This window comes from Callospermophilus lateralis, unplaced genomic scaffold, assembly GCF_048772815.1.
Source record: "Callospermophilus lateralis isolate mCalLat2 unplaced genomic scaffold, mCalLat2.hap1 Scaffold_73, whole genome shotgun sequence".
In the NCBI taxonomy this organism is placed as follows: domain Eukaryota; kingdom Metazoa; phylum Chordata; class Mammalia; order Rodentia; family Sciuridae; genus Callospermophilus; species Callospermophilus lateralis.
Window position 1 is genome coordinate 3,956,719 of NW_027515346.1, and position 20,275 is coordinate 3,976,993.

Genomic DNA, 20,275 nt, shown 5'->3' on the forward strand with positions numbered 1-20,275 from the left:
GGTTTTTCAATTCTTAATTACAGAATGTGATTAATAATATTAAGTAATATTAATAAGAAAAGTATTATTAGAGGGTAAAAATAAAGATGATACACTCATTAAAATTTATTTATGCTAAATATATAGAACTTAACAAATGAGAATACCTTAAGAAGCAAATGTTTCTAAAAGAGTAATCTTTGTGGCTGTGATAAAAGTTATGAATATTTAATTTCAGGTGAATATGTAATATGTAAAATTGTATAAAAGAATCAAATGCATCATGAAAAAGAAGTGAGGCTACCTTAAACTTTTAGAGGTAAATAACATCTGTTTATGAGATGATGAGTAAAACATCATCTTATTAGGAAAACAGTTCTCAAATATTAGTGGCTGCTTTCTGTGTTCCAGAAAATATTAAAGTACACTTGTGTGTTTGTGAGTGTGTGTGTGTGCACACACACATGTATGTGTTGCTTTAAGATTTCATAATACTCAACAAAATGGCAATTGTGACAAATGGATGTTATTATGTAAGATTTGAATCCTACTGCATGTACTGAGTTTTTGACTTTTGGTTTATCAGATATGACTCAATTGTCTAGGCTTTGTAAAAGTTAACTTTTGTCATAGGAGTATGAGAATGGGTGGTCTGGATTATACCAATGACTTTGTCCATTCTACATTCTTTCCCTGCAAAGACTTTTGTTGTAGTTTTTTTTTGTTTGTTTGTTTGTTTTGTTGTTGTTTTGTTTTCTTGCTGTGCACTAGTTTAAATTAAATTCGGAGAATTTAAAGACAAGGAATATATCTATTCTGTTATATAAACTGTATTGCAACAGAAACTACAGAAATAGACTGTCATATTAAGCATCAAAGTGTGTATTTTCTTCATTCTAAAACACATAATGGAATGAACCTAAGTGTCCTCCAGAGCAGAGGCTTTAAACCATCACAAAGAGAAATTTGCCAAATTAATTCATTGTCAGCCATATTTCAAGTACACTAAATGCATAGGCTTCTATTAAATGTAGAATTACTCATTCACATTATAATAAGCTATTATTATAAATAAAAGAGCAAGAAGAGTTGAAAGTAGTGCTTTTAATTTTGATGACTTGAATCTGTCACTTTCATCACCAAGCAAGTAAAATAAACTTCAGTGAGTCTTCCCTCTGGAAATGTTGCTTCCCTGCTTTTAAAGGTACCATGAAGCTTCATTCAGTAATCAAATATTGACTTCCTGACTGTAGCCTACATGCCTCCCCACAGCATGTTGTCTGCCCATGTCTGTGCCCTACCCTTTCATTCATGGGCTCTCTCCCTCACTCCTTACATTATAACTACATTCACCTTCTCTCTCTTCCTTGAACAAACCAAGCTCCTTCTCACCTTTGGGCTTTTGCACTGTTTGCTTCTCTTGCTGCAATCCTTTGTCTTTGCTCTTCAAATGGCTAGTTCCTTCCCATTATTTAGCATTGGGAAAGAAACTGTCAGCTGGGGTTGACATTAGGTACAAAGATGACTTTTGACAAGAGTATAATTTCTTTTGTCATATTTGTGAAATAAAGATAATAGTAGCACCTTCCAAAGGACATCTTTATGAAGATTATGTGAAAAAAAAAAATTTATACAGTATTTAGAAGATAGCCTGGTGCATGAAGTGCCCTAAAGATTTATTGAAAGACAACTGAGATATTATTTGAAAATCTCCAAGTTATCTTCTCCCTTTTCTGATATTTCCTATTCCCTAACAAGACCTTTCTATTAAAAGCAACTTTCAAATTTGGTCAGATAATTTAATCAATGTGTCTTCTTTTGAATTATCTGCTTTTGGTGACATGTTTCTTTCTGTTGTGGTTGAGGCTTGGGTTGGCTGGGTATGCTGATGGGGGATGGGAATATCAGTCATCCTGGATTCGTAGAGTAGAAATAAAACTCTGAGTATTTGTATTAAATTGTGATAATAATTACATTTATTCGATATTAAGAATGTGTATTATGTTAACTGGAAGACTAATAATTTTCAGAATTCCATTTCACCTTGAAATTCTAAGTTATATAATCTACTCTCTAAGCATGACACTTTTCTAAAACATTTAACACTGTAATAATTTGTTTTGCACTGTCAAGAATATATCTTTCCAAAACATGTGTCATCATATTTTAAGACCATAAAAAAGTGTACTCAGAAACAGATCGGATATTTGACAAGATTTGGACATCATTGAGTAAGTAAAAATAATTTCTTGATTCTCCCTTAGTTATGTTGTCTCCACTGCCATTTGAAAGAGTAAGCTTGGGACTGTCTCTGAGCAAAAAGGTCAAGTTTAAATCCTCAGCTTGTCATTCAAAATCAATACATCTTGTCCCTTCCTTTCTTTTCTGATCTGATCCTGCATGAAACCACCAAACACTTGCTTTTTTTCTGCTTTTTATTTGTATTTGTGATTTCTGTTCTCTTATTACATCTCAAGAATTGCTTCAATTTGACACTCTTGCTTTGTTCCTGGCCCACCACTCACATGAATCATTCGGTCTGCCCCGCATAGGCATAAAGAAAAATCAAGGACTGAGAGCCACTTCAAATTGCACACTAAAATATTAATGTTTGCTTCTATCTCACCTCTCATGTCCTTCTATTCTTCCCTCTTTCTCTCTCACATACTTTAGGATTCAAGCACTGCTGCCAAAGAGTAGGGAAATAAATATTTGACAAGTAAAAAGAAAATATAGTGTAAAAATATAATATCTGTGCTACAATCCTTAAAGATGGTCATAGACAATTCTTTTCCTCCCCACATGTGATTGCTGGAACCCTCAGCATGTGGTTAAGTCTGTTTCGCTTGAATATGAACCAGCCTAGTGACATATTTTGTCTAACAGATAAAACAATGGGTACCTTTTGGTTCATGCTCATATTTTATTCAGAGTGACAACTTTTACATTTTTTCCCTTTGAAATGACCTGCCCCTTACTGAGTCTACCACCCTGAGGACACATGCTGTTAAGAAGCCAAGGCCTATATGGAGAGGATTCATAAACAGCTCTGTAGGTGCAAATTCCCAGGACTTTTCAGTCCTGCTACCAGCTGAATACATTGGAACTAGTAACCCCAGCTGATGTCACCTGAAGCAAAAAACTGCTCAGAAGCCACATTCACTCTGTATAGCACCCCGAGAAATTGATAAAGCTATTTTATGACATTTGGTTTTGGAATGTCTATTACTTAATGCTAGTCAATTGAAGTAGTGTCTTCAAGTGCTTAGAATAAAAACTAAATATAAGAGATGAGATTAGAAACAAAACTCAAAACACTGGGGAATCATCGTTGAATTTTATCTATGGTATTGGTTCATCATTATTGATATTTTTTTAAATAAATTATTTACTGGAAAGTAAAACACTGCCTTCTTCACTCACTAGCTCTAAGAATTTGAACAGGTTACTTTATTTCTATGGACCTTAATATTACTCTCATTTAAGTGAAAATAAAAAGAGATTTGTGATTCAAGGGATTTACAGAGCTTGTAAAATGATGTCTGTAAAAGGAATGAGAAAAGTATCAGGCTTATAGTAAAGTACATAAGCAATGTAATTCTGGTTAGCATTTATAATTCCCAAAGAATGTTAGTTTTAGAAGAGGGATGAGATTAAAAAATTTGCTCAAAAATTATTAATTTCTGTTAAGTCTCATTTTTTTAGGCATGTGTGGTGATGCATATTATAATCCCAGTCACTCAAGAGGCTGAGGCAGGAGGATCACAAGTTGCTGACCAGTCTGAGCAATATAGTGGTACCCTGTGTCAAATAAAAAATAATAAAAACTATAAAAAGAGATGAGGCTGTAGCTCAGTATTAAGCACCTCTGGGTTCAGTCCCTGGTGTCAGAGGGAAAGAATGAAATTATTCTTTTTAGATCTTAGAATTGTGAAAGAAATTTCTTCTTTGCTAGTACAAAGAACTAGCATATTTTTTCCATATTTCTATTATTGCTTTATTAAGAAATTTTAAAGTTCAATATTTAGTGCATGAAAATGTGTAGAATGTTGAAAGGAATCATCTTTCTTTAATTTCTTCTAAATATTTTCAAATATTAATTTAATTTCCTATAGTTATAATATTTTAATTCTCATTTATAATTTTTCATTTTTATTTTCAAAATTCATTATTAATTTATGAAGTGAATTTATCAAGTCCTTTTAAATCCCATGTTTTGTCCTAATTGTTAGAGGTGTTAAGAGTTGAAATATGAAACTAAAAATCTGCAAAAAGGATATCTCTGCATTTATGGAGAGTATGTTATAACCCAGGAGTCTCATACTTTCTCTATATATTTACTTTCAGTGAATACTTCTTTTGAGAGCTTATTCAATGACAATAAACAATTTTCCTTCTCTGCTTTACCTAGACTAATTGTGTACTTCTGTTTTGCTTATTCAGAAGCAAAATTAAATGAATGTTGCTAGTACATTGCCCTCTCTTCCCTAATTCTAGATCTCAGATCAGAGACCTTAGTTTTAATCACTCCACTTGACTTTGCACTTGGTGCCCCATTGTTTCTGGGGATAGACTGAACTCTTTCTTTACTATTCTTTTAGTTTTCACACTAAAAGAGTCCTTATCTTCTGTTGTAAAGCACTGAGTACCTTATGTTTTAGTTTCATGTGCTTCTTCACATCCTCCTTAGCACCTGAGGGTGCTAAATCTCATTTTTTTCTTTGCCCATATTGAAATAAAGAACTATATTTTCTATTGAAAAAGTCCTAGATAGAATATCTGATTGCGAAAATTATTTCCTACAATTCTTGCCAAACATTTATATACCAAAATTTGAGGAGAAATTTGAGTGTTACTCATTCTAGAGAATTTTCGAGTGAGGGTCTTTTTGTTTTGTTTTGTTTTTTGTACTTTCTATGGTACATTGGGTCAGGATTCTTGTTCTGTTGTTCTTATCATTAGTAGATTTTATGAATTAAATAAATCTCCTTTCTTTGAATATACTCTCATCCCACAAATTTATTTCTGTGGACACTATGAATTTTCAATGTGTTCTTTCAATATGCAGGCTATTAAAATGTAATAAAGAAAAGTTGGGTTTTCTTTGCTGAGTACAAAGCAAAAATATCACATGTTTCTTCTCAAGCTGGTGAGGTGCTTTAAAAGCAGTTTTTTTTCTTATAGCATTTATGCAGTTTTCTGAACTATCCCTCACCCTCTTTGAGCTATTTAATATTTTAGTAATGTAAACTTCTGCAGAAACTTTTATATCCAAAGAGTTAATTCTAGCCTACGTATTTAAGTTCCCATCCTGAGATATCTAAAGGGGAAAGTGAATAAATAAATCCTGTTTATTTATAGCTGATAATATTTCATAATATGATCCATAAATCAGTAGCAACTGTAGTTTGGGTTTTGAAAGCCACAAAAAGCCAATGAATCAGAAGCCTGGTCTCTAGAGAGGTGTTATTGGAGGCAGGGATAGTAAGAAGTCCCTAGGTCATTAGGGGGTGACCCTGAAGGAAATCATGGGACTTTGTTCCCTTCTCCTTCTTTTCTGCATTCTGGGTCATAAAGTAAGCAGTTGTTTTCCACCATTCCTAAGTGTGATTATGTGCTATTTCACCCCAGGCCCAGTGAAGCAAGGACCAAAATCAACGATGGACTAGAATCTCTCAAACTGTGATACAAAATAAGCCTTTTCTCTTTGGAATTTAATTATTTCAGGATTTTTTTATGTTAATGGAAAACTGCATAATAATACAGTAACATAGTCAACTTGTTAGACATGCAGTTTCTAAGATCCACTTCTACATTTAATGAATCAGAAACTCTTTAGAGTAGAGCTCCGAAAATTGTGTTTTGACAAGCTGTATTGACCATGGCAATGTGCTGCTCAGATCTCTTGCTGAAGGGAGCAATATTAACCATTGACCCTAACTTCTGCCCTTTTGAATCTGTCCCCACTTTGTTTGAAGACTGCTCCGAGACAATGACTAATTAGCCCAAGTATATGAAATGAGGTATTCTGCATGTCATTCTGCAAGATGCAGGACTCTTTTCACAGTCCACTTTGACCCATTGTACTAGATTTGCCAAAACATTCTTAAAACTGTACTACAGTCTGAGACCTCTTATATTAAATATACTTTTTTTTTCTTCTTTCACACTTACCCCTCTCACATTCCCAAGTTCTGGGGATCAAACTCAGCTCTATGCATTGTAGGCAAGCAAACTACTGAGTTACACCCCAAGTCCCACATGCACATCTTCATGTGAATGATTTTACCATCCTTTTTATCCTCTTCCCCTTCATCTTTACCAAGTATTTACTCCAAAATTGCATATCTTCCTAATATCTTCATCAGTATAAGAGAGGATCCTTCTTAACCCCCAACTGATGCCAGGAATGGTTCAAGGAAATGGAATATTGACAATGTTTTGGAAACCCTAAACTAACAATGTATTCAGGTGTTCTGATGCCCATTAAAATTTGACAAAATGCTATAGATTTTTTCATCTTTTTATTATAGTTATCAATACTTGTGGAACAGAGCTGTTATGTTAAGGGAATTACCAAGTGTTTTGTATTTTAATATATTGGTACTATTTCTCTTCCTGAATTATAAGGAAAATTGGCAAAAGCACAATTTAACCATGTCTATTAAATTTTGAGTCCTACTGCAGATAAAAACAGACTGAAACAATTATCTAGCAAGAAGACATGTTGTTACAGAAATCTTACAGAAGTGAAGTAGAGTAAATCAGGATTGAAAAAAGTTCTTTGAGAAGAGTAAAGTATATGAAATGATAAAAATATAAGTTAATTTTTGTCTGTTTTTTAGCTTAACAGCATTAAACTACCCTTCCACATGACCCTCTGAAACAGATTTTTCTGAATTCTTATTATGTCACTTAGGTGATTTCATTCACAATGATCAAGGTGATAGCCAATATTATGCAACATTCTCAATGGGAACACATTCTCTTGAGTTGAAAAACCAGTGAGACCATGCACAGATTTAGACTTCCACCCTTTTCATGTTATCAATCTTCTGAGACATGATGGATAATTTTAGAGAAATGACTGCAAATATTCAGAGAAACTATTCCTGGTTTCAAAAATAAATATGCTGTGAAAAAGCAAAGAAAATTTATTACAATACTTTCTCATTTTTACACATAGTGTTTCAGATATTACTTATTAAAGAAAGATATATTTTAAAAACAATATGTTTTAATTTTTTTTCAATTACACAAACTTTGTTCTATATTTTGTAGTAAAGGATGGTAAAAGATGGTATGATACACTGTTTTTTGGAAATTGTCTCATACTCTGTACTCAAGAGAAACTGAAAAATGCCTACTCTGGAATCCAGGCATTTTCTAAATTAGAATTTATTCCAGCTGGGCGGATGATAAAGCTCTGTGGTAGAGCACTTGCCTAGTGTGCCAAAAACCCTGGAATTGATCCCCACCACCACGAGGAGAGAACAAAACAAAACAAAACAAAACAAAACAAAAACCAAAATGCAAGCATTTATTCCATTATCCTGGAAAAAAAATGTTTTACTTGTTTATCTTAGTTTCATTTTTTAAAATATAAAATAAATTATTTAAATTAAAATCTTTGAATAACTCATTTTAAAAGCAATGTTTTCTATAAATTTAGTCTGACCACCTTAAATATCTATGAGGAAATGTTTAGTTTTACTCTTTCAATTACTTAAGAAAATTTGATAAATATATTCTATCCTATATCTTAATCCTGCCATTCCCAGATCATGTAAAATCAGATTTTATGTGAACCATTTGATTAACATATTACTTTTGAAAAGGAATAAAGCACAAAAATTAGAAAGTTAGGCTCTGACTCTGCATTTATGCCCTGATTATTACTTAATTACAATGCTCTTAGACTTTTTTAACACTAAAATTTCTCATCTATATAACAGGATATTGCTTGTATATACACTAAAATCATCCAATTTTAATGCTACTTCTGAATTAAGTTTCTGTGTTAATAAAAATATCAGATAAGTAGGAAATAACTTTTAAAAAACACACATCTTAAATAAAATATATTAATTTGAAATGTATGTTCAAGTGCCAAAAATGAGGTTTTGTTGAATGATGTTCTGATATTATCTTTAAATAAACCATAGGCAAAATGGAATTGTCCATAGGAAATAAATTCCTTATGAAACAATATGATAAAGTAATATCCCTAGATTATTAGGTCTTTCTTTCAAAATTTTACATTTGCCTTTTCTGTCTTTGCTTGCTTGACAAGTCATGTTATATTTCTTGAATCTGAAAAAAATACATTTAGAAAAGATTTTACATGAGAAAATACAACTCTTTGGAAATTTATTTTTATTGTGACTTATTTTACAACCTAGTAAATTCCACATACTGTACATAGCTTAAATATATTGCTTGTTATATATTTACATATGTATATATACCTCTGCAAACATTACTGAAGCCAAAATGTAAATTTTGTTCTTCACTTTTAATGTTTCACTTATTTGTCTTATTCCTGCCATTTGATAACTTTCCCCCCAAATATCATATCTGCTCTTTGAATACTATCATCACAGATTAGTGTTTCCAGTTCTGATCTTTATATTAATGGACTTATGTAATATATATATATATACTGTTTTGTGATTAGATTTTTTAAAACATAAAACACTTTTTAACCCAAAAAGCTAAATTTTCATGCTTTTTATTAGTTTTTTAAATTTTTAAATTATATAATTACAATGGCAATCACTACTAGTAAAAAATGTCTCTCACTAAATGTAGATTAAATCTGATAAGCATACTTTATTTAGATTATTTACATAAAAATATTGGGAACTTTTTTGTCAATTATATTTATAATATAGTTTAGAATAAGGATTAATGCTGGAATTAGCCAAAATATTTGGCGATGCTGGGAAAGTGAGAGTGCATTTTACACAAATGATGAATGTGTATTGAAAAGAAAAGGTGAATTACAGTGGGTTGTAGATTACTCTCCTATGTAAAAACATTTTGTGTACCCAAAGTCTTAAATTTATAATCAAGCTAAGAACAAGTCATATTGGATGAATTGAATGGGACCAGTGTTCTTCTAAGAAAAGACAAGGTGATAAAGACTTGTGACTATCCAGGCAAAGATTGGAATCCTGTAGTCCCCACATATCTGCCATTTTGCTTTCTGTGGTTTCAACTGCCTGAGGTCAATCATGGTTCAAATTATTAAATGGAATTGAATGGAAATAAATAATGTATAAGTGCGAAAGTGAACACCATGCTGTAGGATAATAAAATCTCACTGGAAAGTGAATTCTCAGTTCATGAGCTCCATGCTACATATGTTATCTTTCCATTAATCATATTGAAGCTGTTTCAGCTGTTAGACTCCCTGTCACTAAAGCTCGTGATTATGTTCAAAAAAACTTTATTTTGCTTAAAAATGACTTCATAGTGCAAGAATAGCTATACTAGCATTTTTATCAGAGAATTATATTGTATCTTTTCTGTTATTATTGTTGTTGATATTTGTAGCACTGGGAATTGAATTGAGACTGCTCTACCACTGAATGAAACCCTCAGACCTTTTACGGTCTCACTCAAAATTTGAGTTTGGCCTCCAACTTTGTATCCTCCTCCTCAGTGTCCCAAGTATGTAGGTGTGTGCCACTGCATGAGGTTTCTATTTTATTATCAGTTACTGTTAATTTCATGATGTGCCTAATTTATATATTAAATTTTCCCATAGAGATGTATATACAAAGAAAATCATAGTATATATATAAAATACTGTGGATTAGTTATTTATTAGCCAATATAGTTTTTATCATCACTGTCTAGTAGACTTTGGTACCTACTGCAGTTAAAGAACACTGACCATCTTTGTGTTGTAATTCAAGACACATACTCATACTCTCTTATATGAAAAGCAGTACAGAGATTCTTTCGAAAACTGGAAATGGAACCACCATCTGACCTAAATATTCCACTCCTCAGCCTATACCAAAAGGACTTAAAAACAGCATACTAAAGGACACAGCCACATAAATGTTTATAGCAGCACAATTCACAATAGTTAAACTGTGCAACCAACCTAGATTCCCTTCAGTTGATTAATGGATAAAGAAAATGTGGTATATACACACAATGGAATATTACTCAGCAATAAAAAGGCATTTGTAGGTAAATGGATGGTGTTGGAGCATCAAAAAGTCTCTAGAAATATTGGTTTTTTTAATTTTTAAGACTTACATCATAACTGAAACTTTATTTTTATTTGTTCTTTTTAGATATATGTGACAGTAGAGTGCATTTTGACAAATTATATATAAATGGAACATAACATTCTAATTAGGATCCCATTCTTGTAGTTACACATGATGTGAAATTTCATTAGTCATGTATTCATATATGAACATAAGAAGTTCTGTTCAATTTATTTTATTGTCTTTCCTATTTCCATCTCTTCTCCCTTCCCTCAATTCCCCTTTGTGTAATCCAGTGGACTTCTATTCTTCCCACCACCCACCATTTGTGATCTATGTCAAAGGGTAGTTCAGGTACAAAGAATCTGTGGACTAGATTTAAACGGATCAATGAATTAGTTTCAGTTTTTTTCTAAAACAACTATTACATGATGCCTTTAAGAATATGAATGTAGCCAGGTGAGGTTACACATGCATGTAATCAGGTGGCTGGGGAGACTGAGGTAGGAGAGCAACAGTTCGAAGCAAAAGTGAGGCTGTAAGCAACTAAGTGAGACCTTTTCTTTAAATAAAATGCAAAAAGAATATGAATGAAGCCAGATGCATTGGTGCACATCTATAATTTTAGCAAAACCAGGGCGGATGCAAGAGCGTCATAAGTTCCAGGCCAGTCTCACAACTTAGTAAGGCCCTAAGCATCTTAGTGAGACACTATCTCTAAATAAAAAATAAAAAGGATGTGACTTAGTAGTTAAGAGCCTTACGAGTATGTATAAGTGAGTAGATTTTTAATAATTTATAGCCATGTTGACAGCAAAAAATTAAAAAAATATATTTCATATGATGTGCAAAAATATTTTGTATTTTTATCTTCATGTGAAAAATATTAAAGTTAAGATCATCATTTTGAAAATTTTATTTCTTTAGAATTAAAGTCTTTGAAACCTTGAACAATGAATAAAACACATTTAAGAATTAATTTGATGTTAATTTTAACTGAAAAATGAAACATTTTGCTTACATGAACAATGTTAAATATTTTCATTGACCAAATAAACACTTCTGCTTTAAACTGGAGAACTGAAATTTGTTCAAATTAAGGTATTTTAAAATATAATTTATATTAAATACATTTTTTCAATAAAGTGACACATTAACCAGAATAAAGGGGGAAAATAAATATTAAAATATAAAACATTGTCTTTTCCCGAGTAGAAACATGTATTTCTTCTTGCTTTATCCTTCCATTCTTGATAGTGTTGAACATGTGACTTTATCCATTTCAAATTTCTGAGTACCACCTTCTGTGGGGAGATGAGTTTAGACTCAGGAAACACAGTCAAATTCACAGGGCTTAGGAAAATAGAAATTTATTTATCTCTTTTATAAATATGTAGAGGTTTGCAGCCCAGAGATTATATGTGCTTTGATCTTTCATTTTTGATGTGTGGCTCCAATTCTCATAGTTCAAAATGTTGACTTTCATATTATAGACAGCAAGTAGGAAAAAAAGATGAAGTAAAGACTTACACATAAACTATGTAAGTAGAACTCAGTCAGCTATGTAAGTAGAAAGATATGAAGATTAAGGCTGGGGTTGAGGCTCACTGATTGAGTGCTCACCTAGTAAGTACAAGGTGCTGAATTTGATCCTCAGCATCATATAAGAATAAATAAATAAAATAAAGATATTCTGTTCCTAAACAACTAAAAAAATTCAAAAAAAGAAAGATATGAAGATTCTTGGGAATATAATTCTTCTTCTAGGTGGCTGTATTTTAATGGTTACAATGTTGGGCGATATGTTAGTTAAGAATACCTTTAAAATTAGATTACCTGAATTTTTAACCTGGGTCTCTCACTTACCTGCTGCTTGATCCTCTGCAAAATACAAAAATCTTGTGCTTTCATTTTATCAAATGTGAAAACAGATTATAGTAGCAGTGATCTATAAAGTACACGTGAAGATTTCATGAGTTATAATATATAAAATGTGTATTACATCAAAATGAGTGCAACAAGTGTTAGATCTTTATATTATATTCCAAGATACCATTTTGTATTCATAAACTTCCACTGATTTACTAATTAATATAACAAGTTAAGCAGGAAACATTTTTCTTCCATGAAACAACAAAATGTGAGCAACATTATATTCTTAAATTTTATTTTGCTAAAGATTGGGGAAAAATCTTGGATCCTTCATTGACCCATAAATTGTATCCAGGAGTCACCACAATAAACCAGTGGTCCCTGATGAGATCTAAAGATGAATTTTGGTTATATTTTACTTCACTATGAAAAGCATTTTAATTGTGTGTGTGTGTGTGTGTGTGTGTGTGTGTGCGCGCGTGCGCACAAGTGTGAGCATGCACATATGCTGGGAATTAAATCCAGAGGCCCTTTACCATTGAGCTACATCCCCAGGTATTTTATGACATTATTTTGAGACAGAGTATCACTAATTTGCTGAAGTTGGCCTTGAATTTGTAATCTTCCTGCTTCAATCTCCTGTGTGCTGGGATTAGAGGCATGCACCATCACATCATGAAAAAGCATTTTCTAATCTACAATTTAATTTTTATAATAAATCCTAAAATTGTTATATAGGATATTCCAGAACTTTCTAGTAAAGAAAAATATGAGCATTTTGTTTCATATCCATTCCATGATATATTGTGATTAACATTACGGCTAACTTTAGGGGTCATTCTACAATGAAGTGGATTAGGGGTTACCTAAATGGCTTGTATATAACTAATCTGGATATATCCATGAGACTGTTTCCAGAAGAGATTATAATTTGAATCAGTGCAAAGACATACCTCACCCAATTTGACTGGACACCTTCCAAACGACAATGCAACTATGGGCCCGGCTAAAGCAGAAAGGCAAAGAGGAAGCTATTCTTGGAGCTGCTACAACCTTCTGTCCTTCATATACAAGACTCCAAATTCTTAGACCTCTGTATTTTTGAATTTGTGTCAGTGGCCCTTTAATTTTTTTTAGTATGATTTTTTTCTCAGACTAGCAATGTGCAGTATGAGACAAATTATAGTAAGCTGGAAGAGTGAAAGGTGGCTAGAAAGAAACTGAAGAACATGTCTCTGAAATGTCTTACTTAATGGATGGATTGAACATTCAGACTCAGGCTGAGATTGGCTTTCACATTATAACTCCCCCGTAGTCTGCACTGTCTTTTCATTAGTAACTCCAATGACAGATTAAGAAATTTAAGAAGCAAACTGTAAAGTGACTGCTTAATCCATCACCTAAATAGTTAAATAGATCTGTAAGTATCAGTTAAAAATGTACCTTAAATATTGCATAAATCTTTTACTCATGGCTCTCATATATCCAAAAATTGCATTTTGAAGGAATCAAACAAGTAAAAACACAAACATTTTGTTCATCACTTCATAGGTAACTTAGAAGTAATATTTAAAGAACTACAGATCACCTTTTTTTGCTTTTGGCCCAAGGCTTGTGATTTTTGAAATGATAAAGTCTTATCTGTCAAGGTCTTTGCATATGTGTTTCTGCAAGAAAAAAAAAAGAGAGTTATTTTATGGCAGGTTTGACTTGCAATAGCTAAATATTATTTTACTCCATGGACTACTTTACCAACATTTTCATTTTTATCTTCATGTTTTTTTCCTTCATAATTGATCTGTAGGCTAGTTGCTCTTGGCACTGAAGTGTTCAGAGGGCTCCACTGTGGTATATGGAGGCTGGTTGCTAGGCAACTTTACCTTTAAGAGGAACACTGCTGGGCCTCTTACCTCTGAGGGTGTTGTTTTTGGAGACTCTAAGGCAAAAACTACGTCTATCTCTTCTGTTTTGGGGCCTCAAAAGCTTGGAGATGTGTGATGAATACTTAAGGTGTTTACCATGGACTATCACGAAATAGAAAAACTTAGCATATTAATGCTTTATTCTTAGACTTTAGGTGATATCATAAAAACTCCCTTGGCAAATTTTAAATATTAGAGCAATGTTTTATCAATTCTTAAAACATAAATTAAGAGAGTAGCACACTTGTTTCTTTCATTTCTAGATTCTTCTTTCTGACATATTTATTTAAATGAAAACGTCACAGTGACTTCAGTGTTATATAGTTAAATAATATTAAGGATATGCTTATTAGATTTGAAACAAGATGTTCTTATGAGATACTCATTTTGGGGGGAAACAGCTACAAATGAAAATTTGAGATATATGACAGGACTGTTGTGGGGCAGATCTGTCAGAAAGCACACCCAGTCCCAGTTTTGTCCAAATTGAAGAGTCCTCATTTAGCTGGCCGGCTGGTGACTACTCTCCACAGGACACATAACTGTCTCTGCAGGGAACAACCCCAAGCCTTAGCATTTTAGGATATTTAAAGGCAAAAACCACAACTGCAAGCCATCAGGTACAGAAGCTGAATTGGGCAGTTAGCAAGACAATTCAATGGATACATTGCTATTTCCCAGGAGAAATGTTGGCATAGCAGCAAGCACAAGGGAAGTGGTTCAAAATGACCCTAGTTCAATACAAGTTAGAGAATGGTTATTTATGTTAGATAATCAATCTCTGGCAAGGTATATTGCCCAAGAAAAATGAAAACCAAAGAAAACAAGTTTACACTGTATAAGAATTGCTATTTTGTGTTGCCAAGTATGTTATGCTAGGCAACTATTAATGGATACAGAGGTGGGGCTTTCCCATGGTAGAAGCATTTCTTACATGATATGGAGTCTTAGGGTAAGATGGATACAGAGGTGGGGCTTTCCATGGTAGAAGCATTTCTTACATGATATGGAGTCTTAGGGTAAGATGGAGTCTATTTATTGTCCACATAGCCTGGCTCATAACAGTTGTAGTTCTTGATGATGCAATTTTATGTCCATGTCTACTAAGTGAGAATTAATTATGATCCAGTTACAGCTGAGAGGAATGCTGAGTTTTGGTTTATGGGGAAGCAAATTTTTACATCACATAAAAAGTTTTGTACCTCCAGATTTTTAAATAAGAGCTGATTTCTCTGAGGGGACACAAGGGCACAATTTTCTGCCAATATGAAATTCCTGTTCCTTAGCACAAGATGGGAGGGTTGGTTGGCTCACCAATACAAAGCAACTGTTTAAATGTAATCCACAATGTAAGAGCAATTTGCACATGGGATTGCTTATTTCCCTAGACGTCAGGGAGACAATAATTAAACTTTTATGGCATTTTCATATATGAGAAATAGTTTTGATCATTATATAGGATGGATTCTTGTACATTCAAGTGGGTTTTCATCCTCAGCTAAACTAAGTTGTGTGTCATTTTTATTACATAGGTATTCATGAATAGCCTCAAAATCTAGGTCATTTGTTTGTAATGAAACTGTAATGTGATGGCTTAGTAGGAAAATTTGTCATGGTAACAATAACAAATTAGGGAAAAATGCTTTAATTCTCTATTTTAAAGAACTTTTTTTTTTTACATTATCAGTGAATCTGTTTGAATATCCAAAGCAAATGTGATGAGCATAGAATGTACTACCCAGGCAACATCAGCCTTTTTTTTAGAACTGTTATCATCTATCACCTCCTTATATAAACCTTCTAAAATAGGCCAATGGTAATTGTGGGAATCGTGATTTATTTAAATGTAATCAATTAGAGTGTACTCTAAAGTGTGATGAAGCCTTTTTTCTTTTTTTAAATTGTTTTATATTTTCATTCACAATAAATGAGTTGCTTGCTTGTTTAATATATTTTTAAAAACTCTTTTAAAATATGAGATGGGCATGAAATGAAATCAGTAGAGTAGAAATATTTTTACCAACCTATATTTGAAATATAATGCAAGGTACTTTTATTCATTATAAGAAATGTACATAATAATCTTCCTATTATAAATCTTGGCATCATCCTCTAAAGAAGTAAAGTGAGGCTCTATCAAAGGATCAGTTCTGCTTAGATCCTGTTACTGGTGATGACCTATCATGAGAAAGATGTTTATTCTGAGTTAGAAAACTATGGCTCTGTACTTTTGCCCTTATTATTTCATTAACTTTCATGTGGATCTTAATTAGAGTAATCAGGAAATCCTCCTTTCCATGCAACCTTATTATTCAAACAAATGTAAACAATTGACAGGACTTTCATTACCTTATTGTTCTCCAGATATGTTAAGATTTTATCTTACCTAATCTAACATAAAATTTAAATTATAAATCAGACGATATAACATTTTAGAATTTCATAATTCTAGGTTAGTTTCAATATTGAGCTTTTGGCTTTCAATATTAAGGCATTTGTGCTAGTACACAGAATAGAGGGTCATTGATTAATGGGAAGCTGAGCCCATAAATGCCCAACTACCACTCTGCAAAACAGAAGGCTATTGATGTTTCACAGGTAAAAGATCTTGGAGTCATGATTTAGGTATGGGAATGGAAAGAAATACACGAGTTGGTGAAATATTTAGATGTAGAAAATATTTTAGTATTAAGGATACATTAGATAGGTGATGAGAGACAGAGGGAGTTATAAAGGATGACTTTCAGGTCTTTGGTCATGTATCTTTGACATTTTTAAAAGGCATTTATTCTGAACACATGTATCTGACATGAATCCTATCTTCTTAATTTGTGTAATGTAGTTATGTTTCCTTTATTTTTCTCTTATTATTTACTATTTGTGGTTCAATTTTTTGTGTTCCTTTATAAATTTCTCTTTATATTTATATTTTATTTTATCAATGTTCAAAGTTACAGCTAAATAAACCATTTAAAATAATTTCTCTTGTATCACTTTCATTTAGCATATTTTTACATACTCATTCTCCCTTCCAGAATCTGTTTTAATTATCTAGAATTTTTATTCCAGATTTAAACTTTAAAAGGTAATTTTCTTTAAAATAATTTTCCAAAAATTTCAATGTTTTATTACAAGGAGGTTATCAAAAGCATTTACCCTAAGTCTATGTTTCATTTGCATTTCATACAATTTTTAATGCATGTAACACTTTACATTCCTTCTTTTTTTTTTTTCTTTCTTTCTTTCTTTCTGTTTTTTTGCCAAAAAGAAGTTGGTGATTCTTTATTCTGATTTATTTGAATTGAATATATCTCTTTTTTTTCCTTTACAAAGGAAATCATCTAAGATAGAATGATAGTGTTAAATGTGACAAGTCTGATAACTAGTATATATTGAGAATTTCAAACTAGGATTTAAATAAAAAATAATTTAAATAAAAATAAGTTTTTATATATTGAAAGATAAATCAGGTGTTCACAATATTGTTTAGATATATCTAACCATGATTTTTATTTATTTATTTTATCTTAGAGAGGATATGTAATGGAAGATATTTAATTTACTTTTTTGAAAACAGTTTGTTTTAAATATAGATATGTGTCACTGTTATTTTAAACCTAAATTTATAAATCCTAATTATTTAAATTAGAATATATCTAAAGCTGCATGGAAATATTTCTTTAAAATATGTATGGTTGTAACTTGATAAGCTATATAACTTTTTAAAAACATGCATCTTCCTTTAGGTAAGAAAAATAATCTACTAATATTTTTCTGCATAGTCATTTCATATGGACTCTGGAGCCACAGCAATAAACATATATATATTCACCATATCTGAGTTGCTCCCAAAGAATATGTGTGAGGTTTCTTGCTAGGGGTAAGTTGACTCTATTTTTCCAGGAGGTTTGAGAGTCATTACTGTAGTTAAAATAAAGAAAACCAAACATAATTTTTTAGATTTAAAACTCTTGAATTCCATAGATTGGGCAAGAATTATGAACATGACAAAAAAAATGAAAATGAATAAGTTAGAAAAAGAGAGGTAAGGTAAACTTAATATGGATTTTGCTCAATATTGAACTATTTTAATATTTTACTTCCAAATTAATATATTATAGTTATGGTGCTTGGCATTTTAAAATTCCATTCCACTGATTTTCACTTGGAAATCTCAGAGAATAGGATGAAAAAGGGAGCCGCCTAGTGAAGTGGTACCCTCTTTCTCCACAGAGAAGTCTTAACTGGGCTTCTCCAGAAATCTTCACCATGGCTGATTTTAGGACTGTCAGCAAAAGAGTCCCTGCAAAAGAGCTCAGTGTATATAAACTTCCTATTTTCGTGTCGCCCTATTTTACTTGGACACTGGCTGAGAAGATACCAGTACTCCAGTTGCTGGACACCCCCTTACTAGTTTTTCACAAACATATCCAGTATAGTACTTTGTAGAAATGTGCAAACAAGGCCTCTGGCCTTGATCTGGGGATTCACAGAGATGTCTACATTTTTAAGATAAGTTACCAATTGGGCTCCATGGTACCAGCTGGCATGGGAAGAAAGAAAGGGGAGAAGAAGCTCTCCCCTTCTCAGGTATTGTCCTTGAAGGGTTAACTTGCCCAAAGCAGTAAAAGAAAAAGCTGCTTTTATGTGAACTTCTGCAGACTGTGAACATCTGAGCCCCACCCCTTACATGCTGGGTGTATAACCCTGAAACTACCTGAACTCTGAGTTCAGGGGATTAATTGATTACAGCAAAAGCTGTGCCCTCTCAACCTGGCTGCAGCCAAATAAAACTATTTCTTGCTGTCTTCCATGCCTTGCCTCTTTTGTCCCTACAACACTATGAATATATTTATAAATAAAGTTATACTTATATATAAAAGGAGAGAGAGAAAAAAGAAAATAGTTATGTAAAATTGAAAAGAAATTACCAACTATACACAAATAAGGTCTATATCTGTATCTATGATTTTCTATGTTGAGAGAAAATTGAGCATACTGCTTGCATAAAATTGTACTCAGGTGACTATTCTGATTTCCATGGAACATCACTAGGGAATGGTGATCACTGCTCGATAGTTATATGGCCTATAGAACCCACTACAAAGAAATGTATGGATATTGGACAATTTTAAATAGTCTATACACTTTTAATATGTCTAATTATGGAATGACACTCATCCACAAATTTATGCTTATCTTTCCTTTTAATTCATAACTCTGCTTGTAAAATCATTTTTCAAATGAACAAACATGTATAGTTTGAAAATAAGGTTGTTATTTATTAGCTGAGATCTAAATGTGAAAAATTTAATTTTATTAGCAATTTAGATATTCACAAAGAGGTTTACTCAATCTGGATAAAAATCCTGAGGGAAGTGTACTACAAATTTCTTCACATTGTCATGAATGTTTTAAATCTTATATCTGGATTTTTTTTACTTTAACTTTATATATTTTTGATAGTATATTAAGAAGAAGCATAGTTTTAACGATTCTCTACTAAGTTAAAAAGCTTTACAAATTTTTGGCTTTCAATTAATTTAATTTTTATAAATATTTCTAGATGAAGATATATAAACCTTATAATTTATATTTTATATTGTGATATACATATATATATATATATGCATGCACACACACATATATATGTGCTTATGTATATGTATATATATATATATATATATATATATATATATATATATATACATATATATATATATATATGGCTGATGCTACTTCTTTAGCATTAGTAAGAAGATGTACTAATATACTTTGAGTTAATTTCTACTTGTGAAAATGTACTTTGCATTATGGGAAATTTGTGCTAAAAGTGATTGCTATGGTCTGGATGTTTGTGTCTCTCCAAAATTCTCATGTTAAAATGTAATCTGCTATGCTAGAGATGTAGCTGAGTAGTAGAGCAGTTGCCCAGCATGTGCAAATTCATGGCTCCAAACCTAAGCACTGAAGACAAAATCAATAAGTGAATAAAAAGTATCTAATGCCTGATGTGCTGGTATGAAGAAAGGGGGCCACTGGTAAGTATGTCATGAGGTCAAAGCCCTCCTAAATCTGTGCCTGTCATGGTTTGAATGTGAGAAGACCCCCAAAAGATCATGTGTGAGACAATGAAAGGTTCAGAGAAGGAATAATTGGATTGTGAGAGTCTTCCCGAAATCAGTGAATTAATTCCCTCATGGGATTAATTGAGTGGTAAATGAAGGCAGGTAGGGTGTGGCTGAAGGATTTGGAAATTGGGGGTGTGGCTTT